Source organism: Dama dama, chromosome 30, assembly GCF_033118175.1.
Source record: "Dama dama isolate Ldn47 chromosome 30, ASM3311817v1, whole genome shotgun sequence".
Classification (NCBI taxonomy): Eukaryota; Metazoa; Chordata; class Mammalia; order Artiodactyla; family Cervidae; genus Dama; species Dama dama.
The window spans coordinates 30,151,606-30,158,287 of record NC_083710.1 but is presented as its reverse complement, the minus strand read 5'-3'; positions in this window follow the sequence as shown (position 1 = coordinate 30,158,287).

Sequence of the window (6,682 nt, the reverse complement as noted above, 5' to 3'; positions counted from 1 at the left end):
GCTAGCAACGTAATGCTCAAAATCCTTCGAGCCAGGCTTCAAAAGGACGTGAACCTTGATCTTCCAGATGTTCAGGCTGGATTTCGAAAAGGCAGAGGAACAAGAGATCAAATTGCCAACATCCATTGTATCATCAAAAAAACAAGAGAGTTCCAGAAAAACATCTACTTCTGCTTTATTGACTACATCAAAGCCTCTGACTATGTGGATCACAACAAACTGTGGAAAAGAAAGACATTAGTTTTTTTAATATAATGAAACTAATTCAATTTAAAATAATGTAATTCCTGGTGTGCCAGCTAACTGCAGCACACACAGAATCCACTAGCCATGTGCATGAAAGATGTTGGAAAGCTCAGTGCAGCGAGACCACACCTAAGTGAGCAAACGGGGTGACCTCTGGGTTTGGTCATTCACAAATGGCGACCCAGTCCACCTCTAAAGCAGATTATGCATGCAGTCACAGAGATGCACAAATTTAATTTAATTCTTGAAACTTTTGATGGTTTGAACTTCCTTCCCAGAAAACTTAAATGACAGTGGCCTAAATAATATAGGGATTCATATTTTCCTCATAAAATAATAAGCCAACATGAATGGACCTTAAGGTCATTGAATTAAGTGAAATAAATCAGAGAAAGATGAATACTATAAGATCTCACTTGCGCATGGAATCTAAAAAAGTCAAATACTAGAGACAGGTACTAGAAATGGGGGAAATTTTGGTTACAAGATGAGTAAGTTCTGGGGATCTAATGTACAGCATGGTGAGTATAGTTTACAATACTGTTTTACATGCTTGAAAGTTGCTAAGAGAGTAGATCTTAAATGTTCTCACTACAAAAAAAAAAGGTCACCATGCGATTTTTGACTGAAGCATTAACTAATGGTACTATTAGTACCATTTCACAGTATATAAGCATCAAATCAACACGTTTTACACCTTAAACTCATAATTTTATATGTCAGTTATATCTCAGTAAAGCTGGGGTTGGGGGTGGGCTGGGGGAGAACATTCAAGCCCTAGGAATGACATAAGCAACAGGAGTCAGGTAAGCAGACTCCACAGACAAAGAGTAGAAATCAGAGCAGCAGTTCTCAGCCTGTGGGCCTCGGGCCTGGGGCTAAGCAGCTCTTACAAGAGAGCTGTAAGTCAAGGTATCAGACTCCTGGCAGCAGACTAAATAGCACCCTTACACATAAATACTACGACTGTCATTCAAATGTATTAGGTTCCATTGTGATTAGATAAATTTGTATGAATTTAAAAGAAGTAGTAAATTCATTTTCAGTATCTAATCTTACATTTTCTCAATTAGTAAGTATTAAAATACAAATTCTCCATATCAAGAAGTGTATAGGTTTGTTTTTTTTATGGTTAAAGTGAGAATTTCATACTTTAAAAGTTTGGAACTATTGTGTTAATAAATATTGGAGGTTTCATTCTCTGACAATGGAGTTTTAAACAAAAGGATGGGGGAGGCAGTGTATATGAAGCAGCCCAACCACCATTGACAGTTGAAGACATTTTTTTTCTAACTAATGTTTGGATTAAAGAGAAAATCAAATACAACATTTTGGAAAAATGTATTAAAAGGTTACGTATTAAAACCTCCAAACTTTGAAGCTTTTTCCAGGAAATACAAAGTATTAAAGTCGATGTAAAAAGAAGGGGATGACAGAGGATGAGATGGTTGGATGGCATCACTGACTCAATGGACATGAGTTTGACCAAGCTCTGGGAGATGGTGATGGACAGGGAAGCCTGACGTGCTGCCGTCCGTGAGGTCACAAAGAGCTGGACACGACTTAACCACTGAACAACAACAACAATGTGGTCTTTAAATATAGACAACACTGGAAAAGTTGATAAGTAGTTGTATGCTAGAAGGAATCTCTCTCAAAGAATAGACAATTATTGTCATATTTAAACTATTCCAGAAAATTGAAAAATATTTTTTCAAGACTAACATAACCCAGATACCCAAACTGAACAAAAACAAAGTAAAGCATAATCTACTTATGACTTAAGGATACCGAACAAATATACAGTACTCTAAGCATTAATATATTAAATTCAGCCTTCTATTAAATATTAATTCACAACGATTAAGTAGGGCTTATTTCAGGATGTCTTAGTATTAGGAAAATCTACATGAACAGATTAAAGGGGAAAAACTCATAGATCATTTTGAAATATGACAAAAAACATTTAGTAAATTTCACCTCACTTTCATGATGGAGGAATTATATCTTAATACTAATTGACTGGGAAAATACAGGGTAAGACACCATAAATGAATTAAATAACACTTTCAAATGAATTTGACTTTCCTTAATTATAGTAGCTAATGTGATAATGGGTGACTGGCAGAAGCCTTCAGTAAACTACACAGTGAAACATTAGAAAGGTTGCTATTAGTTTGTAGAGTAAAATAAGATGTTGTGTGTATCCAAAATTGTGCTGGAGTAAAAAAAAAAAAAATCCCAATCCCAGTTCCTTACAACTATGTAGGTCTACTTTTCACATTTCATGACAGTCCCTTGTCAATTCCGACTTTGTCCCACATGGTATATTTGACTTCAAAACTCCACCTCTTTGTTATCCGTCAGAGAGATATTCCACACATGCACAAAGATATTTGTGTACATGTGTTCACTGAAAACCCAAAACCCATCACTAGCAGAACAGTTTTCAAAATTATGGTAAATCCCTACTATGAATCAAGAAAACTTATCTTCAGGAATTAAAGAGCTCTATGAATGATTAAGGAAAAGTTATACAAGGATACATAGGAAACACTAGAGGTCATCTCTGGGCAGATTGTAGAATAGGGGAATTATGATTGAGATGTTCTCTTTTCTTATTTTATACTTCTATATTGTTTGAACATACTGTATAATAGTCATATACTATTAATACATACTTATATTTCCTTTTCTTCTTAATTTCAAATATTCCTCAAGTATACTACTGTATACTTACTATGATGGCTTTATCAAGTTCTTGTGTTTCTGGGACATTGTACTTTGGGGTTTTATTTTTATTTGTGGGGTTTTTTTTTTGGTTTATTATTTGTCATACAAAAGTTTAAAACAAATAATACCTTTGTAGGTTATATTCTCTACTATTATATTATAACCCTCTATACCCCAATTAATTCCTTGAGATTTGGATTCCACATTCTAGAAAATTTTAGTATCATTCCTGTTTTCATTTTGTTTGCATTTGCTGAGTGTGTTTTGCCTCTTGTTTCCTTTGTACTCTTTTTTAGTTATTGTGGTGTGTTTCTCCCAGATCTTACAGTGCCTTGATTTTAAAAGTATAACTGAAGCCAGAAAGTTCATGGATTCAGTGAAACTCTGAAACAATGATATATGGTTCAAACAAGTTCTTTGAAAAGCTACATGCTTAGCTAGCCATAATGTCTTATTGGACAGATAAGGTAAGCGTCAAAGAAATTTTACATACTTGTTCCCTTTAAATTTAAAGTAAATGTATACCCATCATTTAACTTGCCATTTTAAAGCTGAATTTCTGTGTCAGCCTGTTTTCTAAGGAAGGAAAAGAGCTTTCCTGATATGTAAGGGTTTGTTTTAAGAGTTCGAAGAATTGTTGATTTGTAAAGTTGACACAAAACTGCTTTCTATAGGAAACTATTTAAACTGTTTACAGTATAAGATTATGTGTGGTCTATGATGTGGTAAACCACAGCTGTCACAGGAGATTAACCTTAACTACCAGTTATATCTCACTGTGATCTCAACAACTAGAGCTAATTAATTCTACTTCTTTAAGGGACTGTGCAGGTTTCCTGAACACAAAACATAAAAATATTTTCTTATATAAACTACCTTTAATAAAATACAAGTGACTAACAGAGTAAAAGTCAAGAAAAAAAAATCTCAATTTGCCATGTCAGTAAGACTAGTATGATTGAAAAAAATGTAACATGTTTATCTTATGGGTTATTTTCAGAGAAACTGCAAAAGATGGAGACTGACAATCATGAAAAAAAAATTCCACAGATAGATCTAAACCTCTTTCACCTTGAGACTCACATCTGCTGCCAGGATAACTGAGCTGGAAGGAGTTCAAAAACTGTCTACCATACTTAGCAAAAATTTTTATCCCCAAAGAAACTGAGGACTTATTACTCTGAGTATGTCTCCAAGAGCAAGATAAAATGGTGAGCTAAGTCTCTCTCATAGTCCAAGCACCATGAAAGACACTGGAATATAGCAGTGACACGTGTAAACACTGCCCTCCTGAACTTACAGTTTAATATTGTTGTTTAATCGCTAAGCCATATCTGACTCTTTTGCGACCCCATGGACTGAAGACTGCCAGGCTCCTCTATCCATGGGCTTCTCCACACAAGAATACTAGAGTGGGAAGCCATCTCCTTCCCCAGGAGATCTTCCCAACCCAACGATCGAATCCACAACTCCTGCATTGGCAGGCAGATTCTTTACCACTGAGCCACCAGGGAAGCCTTACAGATTAATCTGTTAATACTTGCCTGTTACCCTGCTCTTGCTGCTCAATTTGGTACCATTAGCCACACATAGATATTTAAAGTTAAATTTAATAAAATTTAAAATCAGCCCTAGCCATATTTCAAGTGCTAATGTACAACATGATGACTATAGTTAACACTAAAATATATTTAAAAGTTGTTGACAGAGTAGATCCCAAGAGGTCTCATTACAAAAGAAAGAGACTTTTTTCTTTTTTGTTGTTTGTTTTCTGTTTTTGTATCTATATGAGATGATGGATGTAACTAAACTTACTGGGGTAACTATTTCACAATATATACCTTAAACTTACTTACACAGTACTGTGTCAATTATATCTCAATAAAACTAGAGAAAAACAAATTTAGGACTTAATTGGAGGTAATTCGTATCTATGAAGTAAAAAGAAGGGAAAGGGAAAATCTACCTATGAGGTATGAGGTAAAAAGAAAGGAAAGGGAAAATCCATTTCTTTGCTGTCTCTTTGTAAATTCTGAGACATTTAATACTGAAACAGATCATGTAACTCTTGCTCAGCATCACCATCCCATGGTTATGGAGGAGGCCACATTATATCTATACCCTTGCTAGAGCTATGAAAGAATTTCAGTATATTTAAAAGCACAATACCTTGCATACGAGAATTGCACAATAAATATTTGGACAGTCCCTGAGAGGTGCCTATAATCCCTGAATTAGTACAAGCTGCCAGTAATCTTTTTCTTTCTGAGCCTAGGTGATCTCACTAGCCAGCACTTTACAAGAATTTGTCTGTCCAAGACCACAGATGCTCTTCATCTTTTTTTATTACTACACCAGGCCATGCAAAATGAGCACAAGCCTTCTCTCCTCTGTGTCACACTTAGGTAAGGTGGGAGGACCGGCACAGCAGGGTTGCTGGGTCCTCTCCCCTAACGCATATGCCTTGTCACCGAGTCTGAGTCTGGTTACACAGCCAGGACTCACAGGAAAGCTCCCCTGGCAGGGCGGGGCCTTCGCCATTGCATCTTGCAACGTGACCTCTACTGCTCAACTCCTATCCTCATCTCCCAGCTCCCATTCTTGGACCCACCCAGTCTGTCTAACGTCAACGTGGGTCAAGTTTTACTTTTCCTCAGGAGGCTCCTCACCCAATGTAAGTCTGACGTTGGCTGTGTCCTCTAACTGCTGGTCAGCTGTGATGTAGCTCTGCCTGTACAAACCTGGCCAGAGCCGTTCATTTGGGGTCCCTTCTGTTCAGCGATACGCGTTGATCAACAACTAGGATGAGCTGAATTTCCATGTAAAATATCTTTAGGAAGATCATACTAGGATTCAGCTTTGACATGAAAAGCTGCTATACATGAAGGAAGGAATGGAAACAGCAATGGAACACAAGTTTGATCCTAGTAAAGCCAAACTTTGTCATTGGAAGAATGACTGAAATTCTATATTTTATTGCAAAAAACAATAATCAAGTGCTTTGTAGGAACTAAAAAAGAAAGACACCCACAACTAAATGAATCTGTGTTACATTCTGTTACTGAGATAATGGAAAAGAATTGACGATCATACCTAAGCAACATATGTGAAGGGAGAGGAAATTGCTCAGACCATCAGATGGATGAAGGAAAATTCAAAGCAATGAGAGGTTGATGTGATTGGTTTGTGCATCCAATGGGACTAGCATTAAGGCACCAAACACTATTTTGTCTTCTAATTTTGAACAGGAACCACTTAACTTCCAATAAAATTTAATTGATTTAATTGATAAAACATGAAATTGAATTTAGACAAGTACAGAAAACCCTAGAGAAACTCCAGTATTCTGACATGCTTAGAAATTATATTATGAATATAATGAAATCAAGAAATCAAAATCATGAGTTTGAGCAACAAAGAGTGGTTTATTATTGTGTTGCTATGGTAAATTGCCAATGGCCAAAAGTTTGGTTCCATACTTACGAGTGTAAAGCAAAAAAAAAAAAAATCTAGAGTAAGAAATCACTCCCCAAATAAACATTACTTCCCCCAAAATAATTATTTGTGACAGCTGAGTGATTAAATTCCATCAAAGAAGCCCCAAAGAACCTAAGTAACCCATCAAGCATGTTAGTTCTAGATGCTTTTGAGATGTGTCTAGACAGTTCTAGCAAGAAGAAAATGATAGCACTAAAACTGTTGT